This window comes from Hylobates moloch, unplaced genomic scaffold (genome assembly GCF_009828535.3).
Source record: "Hylobates moloch isolate HMO894 unplaced genomic scaffold, HMol_V3 SCAFFOLD_23, whole genome shotgun sequence".
Classification (NCBI taxonomy): domain Eukaryota; kingdom Metazoa; phylum Chordata; class Mammalia; order Primates; family Hylobatidae; genus Hylobates; species Hylobates moloch.
In genome coordinates, this window is record NW_026652298.1 from 15,580,024 (window position 1) to 15,603,880 (window position 23,857).

Below are 23,857 nucleotides of genomic sequence, written 5' to 3' on the forward strand. Positions count from 1 at the left end.
GGAATGAGACTACATTTCCCTCTCCTATCAACTCAGCCTCAGCATATGTTATCTCTAGTTATCTCTATTTTTCCCTTCCAACAAAAGCTGCTTTAGGGAAACAATCTGATGAATTAGGTATAAATGACTAATAAGGATTAAAATATTACTTTTCCCAGGATTATGGTTTTGTGCTAGAGAAAAAAACTACTTAAAGGGATAAAACTCTAATGGCAGAATTTCAGGTGAGTTGGAGGGTTTTTGGTTATAGGTACTTTTCTAGCCTGGATGGTAGTCTGTCAGATTGGTCCTGAGTATGAGTATAAATTTTAAAAAGGCTAGGACCAGGGCAAGTCTTAGCCTAAAGCAGTGGCCTGATCAGTTAAGTTTAGAGAGGGGGGTTAGGTTTACTCAAATCTGTGGCATCACATTTAAAGGGGTCTTGAATCAACCTGAGATTAGAGGCAACACTGGAATCCCAGAATCTAGCTGGTTTTCCATTAGTATGGGAGATATTCCACCCTGGGATGCTTTAGGAGAGTGACCCTTTCAGTTCAGAGCTATGCCACTGAGTTCTGATCAGACGCAAAACGGGTTTTGAAAACGGAGCAAGAAATCTTCCCAGCGATGATTACAAATAGCTTGTACAATATGCTTTTAGCTTTTTATGCAATGGTTAAGATTCATTTTCACATAGATATCCAGCTGGTAACACTGGCATAGCTACTGCCATTTCCTAGCTTCCAGCGAATACTCTTACCTCTGATTCAGCACTGAATATATCTGAACACCTCAGTACTACCTGTAAATCTTCAACTTCTGCTCTATGCTAAATAACCTAACACCTGTATTAATTCCAGCAGTTCTTCAAGTAGTTAAAAATGCTCCCAACCTGAATAAAATGACTTGAGTATCTTCGGCGTTATTTCAAGTGTTTGTAACTAACGTACAACTCATTTTGGTAAATAATTACTTGTGGAATTTATGAACTCTTTCCATTGGCAAGCCAAAAAAAAAAAAAAAAGGTCTGTAGGGGATATAGTTCTTTATTCAAACTTGGTAATAAATAATTATCTCTAGAATACAGACGGAAGAACTGAACCAGGGACTTCAGGGAGCCAGAGGCTAATTATCATCACTGTACACAGTTAAGTGCGGCAGAGAATGGGGGTGGCGAATGGTTCACTCCGCATTGCGCTCCTTCTCTGGGTAAAACAAGGCCGTCTTTTCTGTGAACATATTTAAAGCAAGAACTGCAAAAACTGTGCAATGTTATGGTTGAGGCTTTCTATTTGCCATATGTGTTGACAGAATGCTTAAGAGTCTCTCTCCGCAATAAATGCAAACCCTGCCAGGCTGAATTATTAGGGCCAGCGCAATTTAACCACAGCACCACCACCGAACCGCTGGGGTTGGAAGCCTGCGTCGCATCGGAGCGTACCCATGTTTCCTCTAACAAAGGCACGATCTTGAGGCCATTTCGCGGGCCCTTTTCCCACTCCCAGCGCCAGCTTTGTCTCCCCGCCGGTGTGAGGCTGAGACTTGGAGGAGGCTGAGCTGCGCCGCTGGGGAACAAGCTCGAAGGGCGGGCGTGGGAAGCTGCAACCGCGCTGCCGCTGTGGTTTCCTGCGACCTGACCGTGCCATTAGAGGAAGTTGGAGCGCTGCAGCTGCAAGAGATACCTGCTGTCTTCAAATCAGGGCTGGACTCCAACAACCCCTGTGCACCGATTACTGTCGTACAAAGAAACTCCATCGGCCGGGGCGGCGGAGGCCTGTGGGCTATCTCCCTGGCTGGGCGCTGGGCCGCGAGCAGACAGCAGGGTCGGCGTTGCCAGCGTTCCCCACCTTGGGGGGCTCCGGAGTGGGGGAGTGCGGGGTCGGGGAGCGGGCAGGGAGCAGCAGGCAGGCCTCGAGGGGCCTGGGCCAGAGTGGGCCTCACGGCGCGCCTTGCACGCGAACCCACGGCCGCCGGCTGCCCCTCCCCCGGCCGCCAGCCCCCGGCCCCCGGCCCACCGCCCCCAGCCGCCGACGTCGGCCCGCACCGCCCCCGCGCGCTGACTGGCCCGCGCCGGTCTCCTGCCCGGCTGTTGGCGGTTGGGGCGAAGCCGGCGGGAGGCCGCCCCGCCCACGCCGCGGAGCCGCGGCGCGCAGCCTCTTCACCCGTCGCGGCCGGGGCGGTGGCGCTGTTGCCGCTGCGGCCTGTGAGGCAGTAACTCCCCTCCGCCCCTGTCCCATTCCTCCTCCTTTCTCTCCGCTCCCTCCGTCCTCCCTCCCCTCGCGGTCTCTCGCTCGAGTGAATGTGGCGCGGCGGCGCGGGACGCAGTCTCGGCCCCTGCCGCGGCCTCGCAAGCTCGTGAGGAGACGGAGCTGCCGCCTGCTCCCGCCCCCTGCGAGTCTCGGGGAGCCACTGCCGCTGGGGAAGGAGAACGAGCAGGGCAGCGGAGGGACGGCGGCGGGAAAACGGGAGAGGGAGGAGAAGAGGGTTCGGAGGCGAGTAGGGAAAGCAGGGAAGGACGGACGGCCCGACGGACGGCCCGGGGAGGGGGCCGCCATTGAGCCTGCCCGACTCCTCGGCTCCGGCTCCGGGTGGCGGCGGCAGCGGCAGCGGCGTCGCGGACGAAGGGCGCGGCAAGCGCTATCGAGACAATAACCCTGCCGCCCGGCTCTGGGGGCGGCGGAGAGGAAGCGGTGGCGGCCTAGCGCGGCCGAGGCTCGCCGAGCGCCCGGGCAGCGTCCTCGCCCCCGCCGGCCGGGTGCCACTGCCGTCCGGTGTGCGGGGCGCGCCGGTTGCCCGGAGCCCGAGGCTCCTGGCGGCCGTTCCCTTCCCTCCCCCTCTCCGGTGCGCGCGGAGCTGGTTTTCCGGGTTCCCCTGGACGGAGCTGGATCCTGCTTCTCGCCAAGGCAGGAAGTGAGTTTCGCACTGAAATTCCGGGCGGTGTCACGAGTGAAAAGTTTTTTTTTTTTTTTTTCGGCGGAGATCCTCGTTGGGGCTGGGAAACTCCTGCAAAACTCGAGACCAGGAAGCCAGCCCGCACCCCAACCCCCACCAAAGCCACCTACTCTTCTTCTGCGGGAGGCCAGTCCACATCCGCTCTCACCCGAGAGAGATATTCAGCTGGATCCAAAGTGGCTGATGAAGGGAAGGAAATCATGTCAAGCGAAGCCTTGAAAAAGCTGCCCTGAGACGCTGTCCCGCCGAAAGGTAATTTTCACGAAAAGTGTCTCTGAGTCACAAAGTTCATGGGACTTTGTGACTCGGAAAAGAGATGATCCTTTAGTGTTTTTCACTTTTCTCCAAGTTGCCGTAAATCCTCCTTTTCTCATATCGAAGCGGATAATAATTGAGGGGCTAAATCGAACTGCACACCCCCTGCGTCCCCTCTCCCCCCTCCCCGCCCCACCATCTGGACTTCGGATTTGTTGAAAGAGGTTGTAAGAATGCGGTGGGACGAAAAGTTTTTAGCAATCCGAAGAACGAGTGCCTTTGTTCAGCACAGGGGCCAGAAGTTTTGGCTTTCTGGAACATATAGAGTGTATATTAAGTTGCTCAGCCAGGCACCTTCTGTTTGGGAAGAAAGTTTGGTCGCTGCAGCGAGTGATTTGCTGTTATTGAGATGGCTGCCGCGTTTGTTTATACTCATACCGATTATATTGGCGCTTGCGTTAATCGTATATAGAGGTTTTTATTTTTATTTTTTTATTTCCAATCCTGATCAGTATATTTAGTTAGATTTTAGAAACCAAAAAATCTTGGCATTCTTAGTTGTTTTTCAGGGTGAGTAATATATTTCTTTAGTTGTGTGTAGTGTGTGTTTTTCAGACGTTTAGCGCCGTATAACTTGTTTAATTAATTGAAAGCAAGTATCGACTAGGCTTTTCTTGTAACTGATCCATTACGAAGAAAAAAGGAGTAAGGACTAAGAATAAAGAGAGAGATATAATTAAACAACAGTAACAACAACCTGTAAGACGTTTGATAGGACTTCTGTACAGTTCAGAACAGACTATATGGGAAGGGAAGTAAAACGCTTAAAACGATTTTCAAGGGAATCACAGTGATTGTGATAAAAAGCTGTGCTTTTCGAGTGGTATGGTATTTACATTTTTGTGTTGGCCCAAATGTTTTTGGTCGGTTCTGCATAAATAGTGATAGGTTCTGCCTACATCTGTGGGGGCAGGATTCATGAAGCATGGCAGACATTCCACCAGTCAGAGCTATGAACACTTCTGGACCAATGGGGACTAGTTTTGATAGCAGAAAACCCAAACTTTTTTTCAGTGGTGTTTTAGTCTTTTTCTGTTTAGTTTTTTTCCCAGTACTTTTGCGGTACCGGGAGGTGAAATACAATACTGTGCTTTGGAATATATATTGAATAAATTTGGTATCCTGTTGGTAGGTATATCCTAAATATATATATTGATGTTTAGATTGCCTGTGCTGTCTCACGTAATGACCGGAAACCCGAGGAGAGAGTTGATTTTCTTTAGTTCGAAGAGAAAAAATAAGTTTTAAAGATCAGGATCAAATTATTTCACAATTTGTTCTTTGCTACTTCAGCTTCATTAAGTACATTTCCAAAGGCAGTCTTTTATTTATTACTGTAGTTTTGATTTTTTTTTTTTTCCTCCCCGGGGCATGGTCTCAGGAGAGTTTTTTTTTTTTTTTTTTTCATTGTTGGTAAGATTTGTGAACCATGGAGTAATTCCTGTTAAGTCAAATAGCTTTATCAAATAATTTAAAGTGCATAACTCATCTACTTTATGATTTTGGAACGTATCATTGGGCTGCAAAAGAGGTTATTCTTGGGCATCTGAAAGAGGTGAACAAAATGAATGGCATTGAACTTCAGTTTCCTTACATGGCTTATACTTGGCTTCAAAAGCAACAAAACCTTAATAGAGCAAGTCCTTTACAGAGAATTAATCGCTTTATGAAGATGGTTATTAGTAAATTTTGTATAAAAAAAGTATTGTAGCACTTGAAAATGACTATTTAAGCCTCTATTTTTAGATTTAGTTCTTGATTTTTTTTTCCCAGAAGAGTAGTATGTTTCGATGCAGACAACACGTTTTATAAAGTGAGGTGCTCACCTTTGTGTTTCTTTTTTTTCTCCTCAACAAGGCATAATTTACTTCGTAGTTTTCTTGGAATTCTGTTAGTTTATCACTGAATTAACTTATAGGTTTTATACTATTGTCAAACTATAAGTATTTTCGAAGCCTTGTTTAAACTGTGACAAAGGTTTGAAAAGAGGTTAATAGAGGAGTCATCAGTTAAAATATTTTTAAATGGCTTCAAAATTTGGATATTCTTCTAGTATGGTGTGGATTTTCAAAGATTAAATTGGCAAATAGAGAGTACTTCCAAAGTGTATATTGCACAAAATACACACTTAAAGGCTCTGTTTATTGAAGGTAATTGTGAATTTTCAGGACTTCAACTGATTAAAGTAGTACTGTTACGAAGTCTCCTTGCCATTTGAGATGAAACTATTGTAAACTTTATGTATAAAAAGCTTGCAGAGGTACAAACATGGAAACCAAATTTTTATTGTATGCTGTTTCTTAATGAAGTGATAACTATAGATACATTACACATATATCATTGGTAAATCTCAAAAATCGATTATTTTACACATTGTTGGTATTGCACTATTAGTAGTAAATACTACCCTCTAAGAAATACAGTTAAAAGTTTCAGAAAATAGGTGTATATTTCAAAATTACTTACTTGAAATAATTGCTTATAGATCATACGATTTAGACTTTAAGCTGCTTTTGTTTTGGAAATAGATTATGGCAGTACTTAAACAGAGTATTTGGGATTATGCAGAATTTTAGTGATGCTGGGTAGCAATTTCTTTTTTTTTTTTTCATAATTGCTGCTTATCCAGATTCTCCTTACATACCCTACTTGGCTGCCTGCATTTTGACTCTTTGCCTTGCTCATTCATATCTCGAATCTGTTACGTGCTTGCTTGCGTTTTCTTTTTCTGGGAATACATCTCTATTATAAACCTCTAAAGATGTCTTTGTCTTTTCCTTTTTTTTTTTTTTTTCCCCGAGATGGAGTCTTGTTCTGTCGCCTAGGCTGGAGTGCAGTGGCACAATCTCGACTCACCACAACCTCTGCCTCCCGGGTTCCAGCGATTCTCCTGCCTCAGCCTCCTGAGTAGCTGGGATTACAGGCGTGCATCATCACGCCTAGCTAAATTTCGTATTTTTGCATGTTGGCCAGGCTGGTCTCGAACTCCCGACCTCAGGTGATCTGCCCACCTCAGCCTCCCGAAGTGCTGGGATTACAGGTGTGAGCCACTGAGCCCGGTCTACTGCTAACTCCCATTTTTCAGATTCATCTTTTAGCTGTCTCTTCTTAGGTTTCCTAGTTGTAAAAAAGAAACCTAGCTGCTATTCAGCTTTCTCTTCTGATTCCCTTAGCTTCCTATATTTATAGTTAGCTTCCTTTACCTAGCCTTATTTTCTCTGTGTTCAGCTGGTCGTACTTAATTACATTTTTCCATTTCCCTCTTTTCCAAACTGTGTTAGTCTATGTTTATCACCTCAAAAAACTGTTCAAAACATGCAGTAGAAAAAGTTTATCTGATCTTATCAGCCCATTTAATTCTGAATATCCCTTTTGCATTTCGACTAAGTGTACATGCCAGTATTTTAACTTTATATTTATCAGTATATTGCTTTGTTTTTTTTGAGACGGAGTCTCGCTCTGTCGCCCAGGCTGGAGTGCAGTGGCAAGATTTTGGCTCACTGCAAGCTCCACCTCCCCTAGGTTAACGCCATTCTCCTGCCTCAACCTCCCCAGTAGCTGGGACTACAGGTGCCCGCCACCATGTCTGGCTAATTTTTTGTATTTTTAGTAGAGACGGGGTTTCACCGTGTTAGCCAGGATGGTCTTGATCTCCTGACCTTGTGATCTGCCCATCTTGGCCTCCCAAAGTGCTGGGATTACAGGCGTGAGCCACCGCGCAAAGTGCTGGTCACGAGGTCAGGAGATCAAGACCATGGACAACATAGTGAAACCCTGTCTCTACTAAAATACAAAAAATTAGCCGGATGTGGTCGCAGACGCCTGTAATCCCAGCTACTCAGGAGGCTGAGGCAGGAGAATTGCTTGAACTCGGGAGGCGGAGGTTGCAGTGAGCTGAGATCGCGCCACTGCATTCCAGCCTGGCGACAGAGCAAGACTCCGTCTCAAAAAAAAAAAAAAAAGACATAAACCTGGGAATATGTAGTGGTGCTAGTGCAACTTGAAGGCATTGCCTTTGTTAGAGGTGTTAGCTGTTTTATCCACCATTGCTTTTGCAACATCAGTGTAAAATGTAAATATAATGGAAAAGGGAAAAATGACATTTCAATGTTATTATAAACACAGTTTTGACCTGGAAGATTCCTTGAAAGTGTCGCAGGGACTTCCAGAGACTGTGGACTTCCAGGGCCTATGGACTGCACTTCAAGAACTTAGGTGGAAGTTGGGATTTATGGAACTTTCATTAATTAAAATTTTTTTCTTGTCTGTTCGTATTGGATTCTGGGAAAGTGTTGAAGCTTGATCTTTTAGCCCACTTACTTGATTTTCATTTGTTTTCAGTTATTTTGTTACTTGTTTTTGGAATAGAGTTTCTAAGAATTCTAGTTTTTCATAGGAGTTGATTTTTATTTTTATTTTTTTGAGACAGGATCTCACTGTGTTGCCCAGGCTGGAGTGCGGTGGCATACTCATGGCTCACTGCAGCCTCAAACTCCTGGGCTCAAGCTATCCTGTCACCTCACCTTCAGCTGAGACTATAGGCATGCACCACCATGCCCGGGTAATGTTTTAATTTTTTTTGTAGATATGAGTTCTTGCTTTGTTGTTCAGGCTGGTCTTGAACTCCTGGCCTCAAGCAGTCCTCCCTCCTTGGTCTCCCAAAATGCTGGGATTATGGCATGAGCCGCTGCACCTGGCCCAATTTTGGTTTTCTAGCTCTATTTTTGGTCTGCATGTAATCTTTAATCTCTGAGATGTTCTTTTAACATTGTCTTTTTTTAAAATTCTACTAACACTACAGAAAATTTGATCTTACTGTGCTTTTGGTGTATGTCATGCTTTTTGTTTTTTCTTCAAATACTCAAAAAATTTTCATGGTAGTCAAAGTTTTATATGATGACCTAGTCTCTACTGTATTGGTCATTTAAATATATGTTCCCAGCCCAATGTGTCCTTCTTCTGGCTTTGGTGATTGCTTAGAAGAGGACAGGGAGAAATATTTAATGAGTTTCTCTTTGAAGGTATGCGGTAGCTTCACCTTTTGGTGCAGGTGCTTACTGTTCCTCAGGAGGCAGTCTCCTTTTTTCATAATCACACTGTCCAAGTGTCACATCCCCTACATACATAGAGCTGTACTAGAGGCTTTAGCCACACGGTGTTCTACTATGGTTTTGCTCTCTGGCTGACTGCTCAGGATATACTTCTTTTAATCCTTCTTGCTAAGAAAACTCATCTTTTTTGGAGATCCCACTTTCTTCTTGTTTTGGGTGTCTGGTTCCTCAAGTATATTGCATTTTGTTATTTCCCCGACCCCAATCTACTTTGTATTCTTTATAAATTCCGTTCTGTTCTTATCTGTAGGTATACCCCTCCCAGGTTTTCAGCACTGCTATAGATATTTTTAAATTAAATTTTAATTTTTGAAACAATGACCGACATATGGAAAAGTTTGAACATTTTTTTTCCTGAACTATTTGACTAAGTTGCTAACATGATGCCCTGTCGTCATCTCTAAATATTTTTATTTTTTTATTTTTTAATTGAGAGCTCTGTCGCCCAGGCTGGCGTGATCTTGGCTCACTGCAAGCTCTGCCTCCTGGATTCACGCCAGTTCTCCTGCCTCAGCCTCCCAAGTAGCTGGGACTATAGACACCCACCACCACGCCTGGCTAATTTTATGTATTTTTAGTAGAGACGGGGTTTCACCGTGTTAGCCAGGATGGTCTCTATCTCCTGATCTCGTGATTTGCCTGCCTCGGCCTCCCAAAGTGCTGGGATTAGAGGCGTGAGCCACCGCGCCCAGCCCTTCACCCCTAAATATTTTAATGTTTATTTCCTACAAACAAGGATATTCTCCTGCATATAATGACATCATTACCATCAATATCAGAAAGTTAACATGAATATATTACTAACATCTGAACCTCATTAATTGTCCCAATAATGTGTTTTACAGCAAACTATTCCAGTTTAGAATCATGTGTTACATTTTGTTGTCATCTCTTTATTCTCCTTCAATCTGGAATAATTTCTTTCTCTTTTCTTTCAAGGCCTTGACACTTTTGAAGATCTAAAGATGACAGGCCTAGTTATTCTGTAGAATACCCCTCGATTTTCATTTGTGTGATATTTTTCATGATTAGATCTTTGATTAGATTTTTATGATTAGATCTTTGGCAGGGTTATTGTAAAAGTGATGCTGCATTCTTCTTATTACATCTTATCAGGTGGCAGGCAATTTCAGTTTGTCCTATTATGGTATTCACTTTATGTGATTAAAGTTGTGGCTGCCAGACTTGCCCTTTTTAAGGTATTCATTCCCTGTTTGTAATTAACTAATATTTTGTGGTAGGTGCTTTGAAACTATGTAAATATTTTGTTTTGTTTGTCGTATTTTAAATTCACTTATTTACATGTACCTAGGTTTAGCTTCACAAGGACGTAATGCATTACTATTTATTTTGGTGCTCAAATTATTCTTGAATGGCCAGTGAGAACCCCCTGGCTTATTTTCTTTTTGGTTTTGATATCTCTTCCTTTTTTGAGTACTCCTTGTTTTTTAGCACAATTAGATATTCTAACATATCTTCTACTTTTCCTGGTTGTTTTTAGTGGAAAATGATACTTAGAAGCCAAGATCTGGGGCTTGTGTACATTGTTGTTCTTAGGGTGTTGTTACCCTCAGGCCCTCTTCATATATAAAGCTAGGAAATATTTTTATGTACTTACACATATTTACATCTATTTTTATTTATATATCTATAAATATATACAGTGGTCCCTGATTCATACTTCTTTGACTTTACCAGGGCTTTTAATGGGGTACTAAGTGCATTTTCAACCTATGATATTTTTGGCTTAAATGATGGGTTTATCCAGATGTAAACCCATTGTAAATCGAGGAGCATCTGCATATTTCTATAATGCAATTCTAATCCAGTACCACAAGGTTCACTCTAAGTTGTTTTTTTTTCCCCCTTTCCATACTTGTAACTTATCTCTAACAGTGAGAACTAGTTTCGTTTCCACATGTTTTGTGTGTGAGGAAGTTAAGGTAAACATTTGTTCAAACATTTTTGAGCCAGAAGTCTCTGCAGTCCAGTTAATTTCTAAAGTATTTAAGAGATAAAATTCCAAACTGTAAAAAGGCAAGTTTTAATTCCGTGATGAAGTACATTTATGTGAAATATTTCATTCATTAGTGATTCTTGAGGCGACTGTGAAAGGGGGATGGAAGAAATCCAGTACTTTTATTATTTACATTGGACAAGTTATTTGTGGAGATAATTGCACAATTTCAGTATGAGTGCGGTGATTTTGATGCAGTTGTGTTTTTCTTTTTTATTCTTTTTTGGAGAAGGGTCTCACTCTGTCGCCCAGGCTGTAGTACAGTGGCACGATCACTGCTCACTGCAGCTTTGAACTCCTGGCCTCAATCAATCCTTTCACCTCAGCCTCCCGAGTAGCTGAGACTACAGGCATATGCCACCACGCCTGGCTAATTTTTCTATTTTTTATAGAGATAGAGGTCTTACTATGTTGCCAGGATTGGTCTCCAACTCCTGGGCTCAAGTGATCCTTCTGCCTCGAACCTCCCAAAGTACTGGAATTACAGGTGTGAGCCACTGCACCCAGCTGTGGTTTTCATATATTGAGATTATGTTGTTTGTGTGATCCTGAAGTCTTCAAGCACCTAATAATGGTGTTCTTGGAATTTCACACCTTAGGTCACTCTAGACTCTTTGTGGGAGCACGGAGGGAAGTCTGATGGGGGCAGGGTGGGGAGGGGAGGGTATGTTTGTAGTAGGACCAGTGCAAGAAACTAGTGATCTAAAAATGAATCCTGTTGCCAAGGTTATCACGCAACCTAGAATAAGTTGGTTTGACTTTCCTCTTCCTTATAGATTTTGGAAGTGGTTTAAGAGGCGTATCCTTTGAGACTAGAATAAATCTCTCAGTCTTCTAGGAAAAGATAAGGATCTTGGCAGCATCAAATGGATCCTTTGGGTGCCCTATTAATCCCTGGGGACTTCAGAAGAGTTAGTTTATTGTCTTGATACTGACTGTAAAATAGCAGGGACTGTATATAGTAGATGCTTTTTGATTTGTCATGGATACCTGGTATCAACAGAGCGTCCTGTCTGCTCTTTCTTTTAAAAGCCATTCCCAAGCCAGGGACCCTAGGAGTCTTTATTTTCCTGACCTTAGTAATTGAAATTTCTGTCGATTCTGTCTTACAAGTGTCTACAGAGTGAGACACTTTAGGGTAGGATAGGATAGGAAGGCTGGATAAGGTGAAGGGCTTTTGATAGGCAGAGGGTAAAAACAATTACCTTAATCTTTTTTTCCCCAATTATAAAAGTAATCTTGCCGTAAAAATTCAAACATAGAAATATATAACATAGAAGATGAAAATTCTCCACAGTTCCGTCTCCCAGATATACTCCGGTATGTGTAGTTAAAATTGATAGCTAGAATCAAATTCCCCCTGGAGAGTGTGTATCAATTTGTACTTACACCAATGGTATATAAAATTACCTGTGTGCATTTTTGACCAAAATGAGTATTGGTTATCTTATAATACTTGTGGACATCTGAGAGAGGCGATATAGTATAGTATGTAAGAACATAAGTTTTGGAGTCAGATTGCCTGGATTTAAATCCACGACTTACTAATTATGACATTGAGAAATTAAACGTCAGTTCTTTTAGATATAGTACATATACAGTGTGCCTTTTGTGTTCTACGTGGTTTTTATTGATTTGTTGCTTATCCTTATGCATTGGCTCTGGTGTTTGCCATATAGATGCTTAAATTTTAATGTAATCAAATTTGTCAGTCTCTTTATGCCTTTTGGTTTTTTTTTTTTTTTTTTTTTTTGAGACAGAGTCTTGCTCTGTCACCCGGGCTGGAGTGCAGTGGCGTGATCTCGGCTCACTGCAAGCTCCGCCTCCCGGGTTCACGCCATTCTCCTGCCTCAGCCTCTCCAAGTAGCTGGGACTACAGGCGCCCGCCACCACGCCTGGCTAATTTTTGTATTTTTTAGTAGAGACGGGGTTTCACCGTGGTCTCGATCTCCTGACCTCGTGATCCGCCTGCCTCGGCCTCCCAAAGTGCTGGGATTACAAGCGTGAGCCACCGCGCCCGGCCCCTTTTGGTTTTAATGTTATTCTTGGAAAGTATTTGCACCAAGATTATAAAAGTAATAACCTGGCTTTTTAAATTTTGGCTTAAGGAGTGAAAAAATCATCTAGCTTTATGCTCCCCAAATTTCTAACTAGTTGTAGTGCCGTTTGTTGAATAATCGTTTTACTTCTAAAACGATTCTGAAAGTCTGCCTTTATCAGTAGTAAATCCCCAAATATGTTTATACTATGTCAGGATTTTCTTTTTTTATTTGTTGTGTTTTTTATGATACTATGCTATTTTGACCTCCCTCCCCTTAATTGTATATTTAATATCTGGAAGTGTTGCTTTGTTACTCTGCTTTTAAAGGAATTTTCCAGGTGGACATGAATCATTTTTATCAGCTTCTAAAAATAATTCCTGACTGGGCGCGGTGGCTCATGCCTGTAATCCCAGCACTTTGGGAGGCCGAGGCGGGTGGATCACGAGGTCAGGAGATCGAGACCATCCTGGCTAACACGGTGAAACCCCGTCTGTACTAAAAATATAAAAAAATTAGCTGGGCATGGTAGCGGGCGCCTGTAGTCCCAGCTACTCGGGAGGCTGAGGCAGGAGAATGGCATGTACCTGGGAGGCGGAGCTTGTAGTGAGCCGAGATCGTGCCACTGCACTCCAGCCTGGGGAACTGAGCGAGACTCCGTCTCAAAAAAAATAATAATAATAATAATTCTTGGTGGTATGTTGATTGAGAGGGTCTGCATTTGTAGATTAATTTAGAAGATCATTGATAACTTTACGATAGCATATCTCTTTCTAGGAAGATAGATTTCCCATTTATTTGATGTTTGATGCCCTTTAGTGGCATTTATGATTTTCATCTTGTCATATCTGTGTTTCTTGTTGATATGCATATTTGTTATTTTTAAGAAACATATTTTTGTTATATTTATTTCTAAAAACATTTTGGAGGGAGGGCAAGGGCTTCTGTTTTTATGAGGATATTTCATCAATTGTATTATCTGGCTATTTAAATAAAGGAAGCAATTGAGTTTCATGTTTATTATCTACTATACTCTAGTGATGACTTTTGAAAAATTGCTTTTAGTATTTTAGTTGATATGTTTGTATTTTCTAGGTGTATAGTGATAGATTCATGAGCAGGAATACGTCTTTTTTTTTTTTTTTTTTTTTTGAGACAGGGTCTCTTTCCGTCACTCAGGCTGGAGTCAGTGGTGTGATCATAGCTCACTGCAGCCTCGACCTCCTGGGCTGAAGTGACAGGTGTGCACAACCCAGTTTGCGTATTTATTTGTAGAGATGTGGTCTCACTCTGTTGCCCAGGTTAGGACTGATTCTGTTTTTTTTTTTTTTTCTTGAGACGGAGTCTTCCTCTGTCACCCAGGCTGGAGTGCAGTGGCGCGATCTGGGCTCATTGCAACCTCCGCCTCCTGGGTTCAAGCGATTCTTCTGCCTCAGCCTCCCAAGTAACTGGGACTACAGGTGCATGCCATCATGCCTGGCTAATTTTTGTATTTTTAGTAGAGACGGGGTTTCACCATATTGGCCAGGCTGATCTCGAACTCCTGACCTTGTGATCCGCCCGCCTCGGCCTCCCAAAGTGCTGGGATTACAGATGTGAGCCACTGCGCCCTGCCAGGACTGATTCTTTTAAGTAGAAATTGGTCCCTTCTACTACTCTTCTGCCCCTTGAAGGTGTCATCAGTCATATGAGAATGGCTTCTTGAACTTTGTTGTTCTGAACTGGTTTTTTATTTATCTCTAAGAAGTTAATACTAATTATAAACATTTTCTTTGAACTGCTTAGTATTTAGTGTGATGTACACTAATAGAGCTGGCCTGCCTCATCCATGGATTACATATGTACGGATTTTGTACTCATGAATTCAACCAATCATGAATTGAAAATAATTTGAGAAGAAAATAAAAAAATACAATAGCCGGGCGTGGTGGCTCACACCTGTAATCCCAGCACTTTGGGAGGCTGAGGTGGGTGGATCACAAGGCCAGGAGGTAGAGACCAGCCTGGCGAATATGGTGAAATCCCATCTCTACCAAAAATATGAAAATTAGCCGAGTGTGGTGGTGCATGCCTGTAGTCCCAGCTACTTGGGAGGCTGAGGCAGAACAATCGCTTGAACCCGGGGCGGGGCAGAGGTTGCAGTAAGCCGAGGTTGCACCACTGCATTCCAGCCTGGGCAACAGGGTGAGACTCCATCTCCAAAACAAACAAACACCAATAAAGAACAATACAAATAACAACAATATAGCAATTATTTATATAGCATTTGCATTGCTTTAGGCATTATGAGTAATTTAGAGATGATTTAAGGTATATGGGAGAATGTGCATAGGTTATATACAAATACAACGCCATTTTATATGAGGGATACTTGGAGCATCCTCAGATTTTGGTATATGTGAGGGTTCTGGAACTAATCCCCCATAGATACTGAGGGATGACTGTAATTATGTATATCATTAAATGATAGTTATTTTGAGCCTTTATTTGATTATTATAGTAGCCTTGATGTAATTTACATGTATGATAAACATGTAAATGTGTAACAAGGAAAAGGATCTTTGTCACTACTTATACCCTAAGGTTTATTTTTGTCCCATTGACCTTAACCTTACCCTTTCTTGTAGTATTTTTTTTTTTGAGACGGAATGTCGCTCTCTTGCCCAGGCTGGAGTGGCACGATCTCTGCTTACTGCAAGCTCCGCCTCCCGGGTTCACACCATTCTCCTGCCTCAGCCTCCCGAGTAGCTGGGACTACAGGTACCCGCCGCCATGCCTGGCTAATTTTTTGTATTTTTAGTAGAGATGGGGTTTCACCATGTTAGCCAGGATGGTCTCTATCTCCTGACCTCATGATGCTCCTGCCTCGGCCTTCCAGAGTGCTGGGATTACAGGTGTGAGCCACTGCGTCTGGCCCTCTTTCTCGTAATATATTTAACAGATAATTTTGTGTAAATAATAGGTGTGTTCCCCAGAATACTGATGTTTTCCTCATACTCACTATCACTGTAAATGACTAGTCTGGAGTACCACCTCTTTTTTCTTTTTAATTAGTACAACAGGAAGCTGTTAGGCCAGTTGGAGAAGTGAAATGTGGAGGTAATTTAGCTTATTAATGACATAACTCAGATTAGAAAAAGAAATCCAAGTTTCCTGACTGTTGGTTTTTTTTTTTCTTATTATACCAGCATTTTACTTAGGTATGTTCTGAAGAATACAGTTTCTTCAGAATTACTATTTCCCAAAGATTTTTAATAGGTGTTAGAGAAAAAAAGAGTTTTGGTCTCATGTAAGTGAGGAAATTCTGGGTTGATAGACCTGGTTTTCCGTCTTCTCTTTGGCGGACCCCAGTTTGTTATAGATGATTATTTTTTTAGTTTAGAAATAACTGGATACGGCTAATTTAAAAAAAAAAGTTTACATCAGTATTTGAGCCAAGAAGTTTCAGAGAAAGATTTATCCTTAAAGTAGTGTGTAATTCTTCATGATCTCAAGTTTTAAAAAATAGACATAAGGCTGGGTGTGGCAGCTCATGCCTGTAATCCCAGCACTTTGGGAGGCTGAAGCAGGTGGATCACTTGAGGTCAGGAGTTCGAGACCAGCTTGGCCAACATGGTGAAACCCTGTGTCTACTAAAAAATACAAAAATTAGCCGGGTGTGGTTGTGCATGCCTATAATTCCGCCTACTCGAGAGGCTTGAACTCAGGAGGCGGAGGCTGCAGTGAGCTGAGGTCATGCCAGTGCACTCCAGCCTGGGTGACAGATCGAGACTCCGTCTCCAAAAAAAAAAAAAATAGACTTTAAGTTTTTTGAGTAGTTTCAGATTTACAGAAAAATTGTTTAAGAAGTGTAAAAAATTCCCATTCCTATACCCTCCTCCTTCTGCATTTCCCCTATTATTAACATCTTGCATTCATGCAGTATTTGTTAGAATTGATGAGCCAATAGTGATACATTATTATTAGCTAAAGTCCATTGTTTATATTAGGCTTCACTCTTTGTGTTGTACATTCTGTGGGTTTTGACAAATGTATACATGTCCCTGATTGTTGCTGATAATGGCAACAATTTGTTCAGTAATTACAGCTTATGGATGAGTGAAATGAATTACAGGAATGTTAGAAGGGATGGGAAGGAGGAATTGGGAATACTCTCTAATCAGGCACTTGGCGTTACCTGAGATCAGATTACTTTTTTACTGACAGCATATGTGGGAATAATGTATTACTGATGTTGAAATTACCCTTATTGAATCTTTGGAAGCAGATTTTTAGAGTTATCTCTTCTTTAAAAATGTTTATCAACATTTGGTAATCCATGTTCACAATTTCTGGAAAACTGAAATTTGAATGTTGGCATGTTTTCGTTCTGAGAAATGATTTAAATGAAAGTAGAAGCTCTCCCATGATTACTTTTTTTAAGTCGTTGCTCTATAGCTCTTAGTTGGCCTCTTTCTGTACATCCTATTCATCCAAGTTCAACTTAAGTACCATTATTTCCACTGAAGCTTCCACCCAGTGTTTAAAATTTCCCTTCTTTGGATTTATATATTTTTCTTCTGAACTTTTTTATTGTGATAAAATACAAATAAAATATCTTAAACATTTTTAAGTGTATTCTACACTGGTATTAAGTACATTCATATTATTGTATACCCTTCACCACTGTTCATCTCCAGAAGTCTTTTCATTTTGCAAAACTTTTAACTCTATACCCATTAAACAATAACTCCCAAAGCCTCCTAGCCCCTGGCAGCTACCATTTAACTTTCTGTGTCTGTTATTTTGACTACTCTAAGTACCTCCTGAGTCACTTAGCATATTGTCCTCAAGGTTCATCTGTGTTCTAGCATATGTTAGAATTTCCTTCCTAAGACCAAATAATACTCCATTGTATGTATATACCACATTTTGCTTATCCATTCATCTGTGGGTAGACACTTGGGTTGATGCCACATTTTAGCCATTGTGAATAATGCTGTATGAACATGGGTCGATAAATATCTCCTTGAGACCCAGCTTTCATTTCTTTTGGATATATACACCGAAGTGGAATTGCTGGCTCATATGGTAATTCTGTGTTTAGTATTTTTTTTTTTTTTTTTTTTTTTTTTAGGAACCACCATATTGTTTTCCACAGTGGCTCTACCACTGTGTATTTCCACCAAAAGTGTACAAGTACAAGAGTTCCAGTTTCTCTACATCCTCACCAACACTTGCTATTTTGTTTCTTTGATAATAGCAATCCTAAAGGGTGTGAGGTGGTATCTCATCATGGTGGTTGTTGGTTTTTTTGTTTTGTTTTGTTTTTGAGGCAGAGTTTGCTCTGTCACCCAGGCTGGAGTGCAGTGGTGCAACCTTGGCTCACTGCAGCCTTCTCTTCCTCCCATGCTCAAGCAATCCTCCCACCTCAGCCTCCCAAGTAGCTGGGACTATAGGCATGTGCCACTGTGCCTGGCTAATTTTTGTATTTTTAGTAGAGATGGGGTTTCACCATGTTTGCCAGGCTGGTCTCGAACTCTTGGGCTCATGTGATCCACCTTGGCTTCCCAGAGTGTTGGGGTTACAGGTGTGAGCCACTATACCTGGCCTTATTATGGTTTTGATTAGCATCTCCTTGATAATTAGAGATGTCGAGTATCTTTATTTGTACTTGTTGGCTATTTGTATATCTTTGGAGAAATGACTATTCAAGTTCTTTGATTGTTTTTGAATTGGGTTGTTTTTTAGTTGTTGAATTGTAGTAGTTTTATATTTTCAATACCAGTCTGTTATTAGATACATGATTTGCAAATATTTTCTACCATTCTCTGGGTTTTATTTTTACTCTCTTGATAGTCTTTTTTAAGAAATCAAAAAGCAAACATCAAATTTAAAGAAAAAAATGGAGCAAATGAACTCCTGAAAAAATTCGGTATCTTGATCACATTTATTGGAATGGTTGGAGAAAAATAAAAATACCTCTTAGCTTAGGAAGTTGTGAGTTATCTGCAAATCTCCTCAGTTTAGGAGTGGAAGAATCCTGGAGTCATTTATTTCAAAATGTATGCAGGTTTCTCGTTTGAATGTCTTACAAATTTAAAGAGGCGTTGAACCAAGCCTCGTATTTTTTATACAGGATAAATTCCTTGTTTCAGCCAGCTGTCAGTGGAAGGCAACTAGTATGACACCATCTCCATGGACAAAGAATGTTGGAATATTCCATTTCATTGATTTATATATCTCTTTATCTGTTTCTTCATCAGTTTCTATAGTAGTTACCGTTTCTTCCAATGTCATATAAATGTCGATCACATGCCTGTAATCTGCTTTTAAGTTCTTGGTCATTTCTCATTTTCACATAAATTTGTTTATTCAGGATAAGCCTGATGGAGATCCAGGAGCTCCTTTATGGTGCCGGTAATTTGTTTGGGTCCATGTTGCCTGCCATATTTCAAACACTGCACCCTTTTCCTCCTCTCTCGAGTAGTGTCTTTGGATTTATAACTTAAAAACTGCTTAGCCATTCAATTTAAAACTTAAATATATAAACTATTTTATGTAGTTTTCTAATTGTTCTTGGATATTTTAGTTGCCTTAGCTAATTTTCTTTTTAAAATAAAAATAAAGTTAAAATTCAGATCTCTCTACTACCAGTTTATAAATATGTTTCACTTCAGATTTCTCATTGAAATTAAGTTTTTATTTTGAGATAACTATGGATTCACATACAGTTTTAAGAACTACTACAGTGAGGTCTTGTGTATCTTTTATCCAGTTACCCCTAGTGGTAATATCTTGCAGAATTATAGTATAATTTCACAACCAGGATATTGGAACTTTGGTAGTCAAGATACAGAATAGTTCCATCATCCCAAGGATCACCTGTTTTTTTTTATTTTTTATTTTTATTGCTGTCACACCCGTCTGCCTCCTATATTCCCTTTACCCCCTGCATTTTGTCTTTTCAAAAATGTTATATAAATGGAATCAGGCTGGGCATAGTAGCTCATGCCTGTAATCCCAGCACTTTGGGAGGCCGAGACGGGCAGATCACTTGAGCTCAAGAGTTCAAGACCAGCCTGAGCAACATGATGAAACATTGTCTCTACAAAAATACAAAAATCAGGTGGGTGTGGTGGTGTTTGCCTGTAGTCTCAGCTACTCAGGAGGCTAAGATGGGGGTATTGCTTGATCCCAGGAAGTCAAGGCTGCAGTGAGCTGAGATTACACCACTGCACTCCAGCCTGGGTGACAGAGCAAGACTCAGTCTCATAAATGAATGAATGAATGAATGAGTGAACGGAATCATATAGTACATGACTTTTGGGACTGGCTTTTTACTTGGAAGATTCCAGAGTTGTTGCTTATAGCTATAATTTGTTAATTTTTGTTGAGTAGTACTCCATGGCATCCATGTACTACCAGTTTGTTGAATCATTTCATGTTGAAGGTCATCTGGATTGTTGTCAATTTTTGGCTATTAGAAATAAACCTGCTGTGAATATTCATGTAGAGGTTTTTCTGTGAACATCCCAGTTTTCACTGGGATAAAAGTATAAGAGTATGATTGCTGCGTTGTATTGGATACAAACTGCCAAAGAGTGTTTTCCATAGTGGTTGTACTATTTTGCATTCCCACCAGCAGTGTATGAGAGATATAGTTTTTCCACATCCTAGCCAGCAATTGGTTGTTACTTTTTTTTTTTATTTTTTTATTTTTACTGTTTTAAAAACTATTCTTATAGATAAGGAGTGTATCTCATCATGGTATTTCATGTTAGCCTTTTCTTAATGGCTAATATGTTGAACATCTTTTCCTGTGCTATTCAACATCTGTATATTCTCTTCATATCTGTTGCCCATTTTCTAACTGGATTTTTTTTTGTAAGTATTGAATTTTGAGAGTTCTTTATATGGATCCTTTTTTGGATATATAGTTTGCAGGTATTTTCTCCCATTCCATACCTTGTCTTTTAATTCTAACAGCATCTTTTGCAGAACAAAAGTTTTTAATTTTGATGAAATCCCTTTTATTATTCTTTTATGGATTGTGCTTCTGTTGTGAAGTCCAGGACTTTTTGGCTATTTTTGTATCCTGAAAAATTTCCCTTATGCATTTTTCTGAAAGTTTTATAGTTTTGCATTTCCGTCTGTGATCCATTTTTTTTTTGAGGTGGAGCCTCTGTCATCCAAGCTGGAGTGCAGTGGTGCCATCTTGGCTCACTGCAACCTCCACCTTCCCGGTTCAAGCGATTCTCCTGCCTCCGTCTCCTGAGTAGCTGGGACTACAGGCACATGCCACCACGCCTGGATAATTTTTGTATTTTCAGTAGAATCATTTAAAATAGGATCCCTGTATGTTCAGCTTCATTGATTATTATTTTTAACATTTCTCCTTACAGATGAGATTTGAGGTGACACTTAATAGGATGTCAATACATAGTTAATAGAAGTAGAAAATCAGATCCAAGGAAAGAAGTGAAGAAATATATTACTTTTAAGTAATTTAACATAATTGCTGTGATAAAACATCAAATTTAGCTAAGCTTCCTGGGAGCCAGAGTTTTCATTACCCTAAATGAAGAAATATGTCACAAATTCTCCAGAAGAGACAAACATTTTTCTTGCATTAAATCTTAAATAAGCTGGGTATGGTGGCTCACACCTGTAATCCCAGCACTTTGGGAGGCCAAGGCAGGCAGATCACGTGAGGTCAGGAGTTTGAAACCAACCTGCTCAACATGACAAAACCCCGTCTCTACTAAAAATACAAAAATTAGCCAGTCATGGTGGCAGGCGCCTGTAATCCCAGCTACTCGGGAGGCTGAGGCAGGAGAATCACTTGAACCTCGGAGGCAGAGGTTGCAGTGAGCCGTGATAACGCCATTCCACTCCAGCCTAGGCAACAAGAGTGAAACTGCATCTCAAAAAAGAAAAAGAAATCTTAAATAATTTCTAATGTGCGCATTGTTTATGTAAGAGCTATTGAATAATGAATGGATAGTGTTGTTGAGAACGATTTTACAGCACATATTCTATAGCTGTCAAGATCTTTTTCATGAGTTTTGTTTTTGTTTTTGTTTTTTTTTTGAGACAGGATGTTGCCCTGTGTCCCAGGCTGGAGTGCAGTGGGTTGATAACTGCAGCTTGGGTATCCCAGGCTCAAGCAATCTTCCCGCCTCAGCCTCCCAAGTAACTGGGACTACAAGTGTGGGCTACAATGACTGGCTAATTTTTTTTTTTTTTTTTTTTTTTAAGTAGAGATAAGGTCTCACTGTGTTGCCCAGGCTGGTCTCGAACTCCTGAGCTCAAGTGATTCTCCTGCCGCAGCATCCCAAAGTGCTGGGCTTTAAAGGTGTGAGCTACTGCATCCAGCTGATTTTTTTTTTTTTTCTATTTAAATAATAAAAAGAGAAAAGTAAAATATACAAAACACTCAGGGAAGATAAATTATATGTGAGGGTAGGCTAATGTAGTTTACAATGGTAGATTTTTTTGTTTCTAACTTGACCTAAAGGTAACATAGACATAGCCATTTGTGGAAACAGTATTGCTTACATCCCTCTAAACACCATTATTCTGATTTTGATTTTTGCTACGTGAGTAACAGACAATTTCAGCACTTTACTTCCTAATGAAAGGATGACATACTGGAGTTCTGTTTTGCCTTTTTTTTTTTTTTTTTTGAGACAGAGTCTCTCTCTGTCACTTAGGCTGGAGTGCAGTGGCCCAATTTCAGCTCGCTGCAACCTCCACCTCACAGGTTCAGGTGATTCTCCTGCCTCGGCCTCTCAGGTAGCTGTGATTAGAGGCATCTTCCACCATGTTCGGCTAATTTTTGTATTTTTAGTAGAGACGGGGTTTCACCATGTTGGCCAGGCTGGTCTCGAACTCCTGACCTCAGGTGATCCATCTGCCTTGGCCTCCCAGAGTTCTAGGATTACAGGTTTGAGCCACTATGCCTGGCCATGTTTTGCTTCTTGATGCAAAATCAATTGAGGAAATGGTATGTTTAGTATCATATTAAGAAAGTTGAGAAATATTTATATTTACGTAGAAGTCCCTTTCTTCTCCACAAGGGCTACTTGCTATTATTATAAAGTTTATAGTTTATTCAGGAATCAGGTATAGATCTACTCCTGGCACTTAATGCAAGTGCTTTGAAGACCCCTGAAAATACTAAAGAATATGAGGAGATTTTCAGACTTTCTAATAGTTACCAGTCACATCTGTGCTATAAAAAAAATACTGAGTCTCAGTCCCAGGAAATATTTAGTTTCGGGCAGGGTAGTGTCTCACTTTGTTTGACTGTACTAGCTAAAAAACAAGCAAAAAACCCCACTTTCTGGTAATTGAAGGAGGTGAAGTGAAGTGTTGACACTAAATGGTTGAATGTTGGGATATGAGTGCTGCTGTCAGACATAATTCCTCCAGCTAATGTTCAGCCATTCGTTTTTCACAATAAGTTAAATACCTGGATTAGTTGTCCTTTAGAAAAACTTTATTTTGAAGTGATTGTATATTTCTAGAAGAACTGCTAAATAGTCCAGAGGATTCTTATGTATCAACATCTTATATAGACATGGTACATTTATCAAAACTAAGAAATTAACCTTGATAAAATGCTATTAATTAAACTACAGAGTTTAATTGAATTTCATCAAGATTTCCACAAATGTCCTCTTGCTATTTTGGGATCCAGTGTAAGAGACCATGTTGTATTTAGTTTTATGTCTTTTATTTTTTTAATTTTCATTTTTGTGGAGACAGAGTTTTGCTACCTTGCTCAGGCTGGTCTCAAACTCCTGGCCTCAAATGATCCTCCTGCCTAGGTCTCCCAAGGTGTTGGGATTAAAGGCGTGAGCCACTAAGGTATGCAGAAACCTAAAATATCTGCCCAGCCCAATTTTCAGGTATTCCCCCCTCCCCTGAGATGGAGTTTCGCTCTGTCGCCCAGGCTGGAGTGCAGTGGTGCGATCTCTGCTCACTGCAGCCTCCGCCTCCCAGGTTCAAGCGATTCTCCTGCCTCAGCCTCTCGAGTAGCTGGGACTACAGGTGTGTGCCACCACACCCAGCTAATTTTTTGTATGTTTAGTAGAGATGGGGTTTCACCGTGTTAGCCAGGATGGTCTCGATCTCCTGACCTCATGATCCCCCCGCCTTGGCCTCCCAAAGTGCTGGGGTTACAGGTGTGAGCCACACCTCGCCCGGCCTCAGGTCTTTAGTTTCCTCCACTCTGACAATTTCTCAGTCTTTCCTTGTTTTTCATGATTTTGATTTTTGAAGAGTACTGGTTGGATATTTTGTAGAATGTTCCTAAGCTTGGGTTTTTCTGATTTTTTTCATGATTATATTAGATTGTGGATTTTTAGAAAGAATATCACACAAGGGAAGTGCTCTTCTTACCATATCAAGAAGAGGGTATGATATTAACATTATTTATTACCAGTGATTTGAACTTT

The 23,857-nt window shown here is 41.0% G+C and overlaps 1 protein-coding gene across 6 annotated transcripts in view; it reads left to right on the forward strand.

The window, feature by feature from the left end:
• The first annotated feature begins 2,637 nt into the window (after positions 1–2,637).
• Positions 2,638–23,857, forward strand: part of ERBIN (erbb2 interacting protein) — a 149,779-nt gene continuing 128,559 nt past the window's right edge. For all 6 annotated transcript variants that reach the window (XM_058433813.1, XM_058433809.1, XM_058433810.1 and 3 more), the window contains exon 1: positions 2,638–3,183. The gene's annotated coding sequence lies outside the window, so the exon portion shown is untranslated. The remainder of the gene's footprint in view (positions 3,184–23,857) is intronic.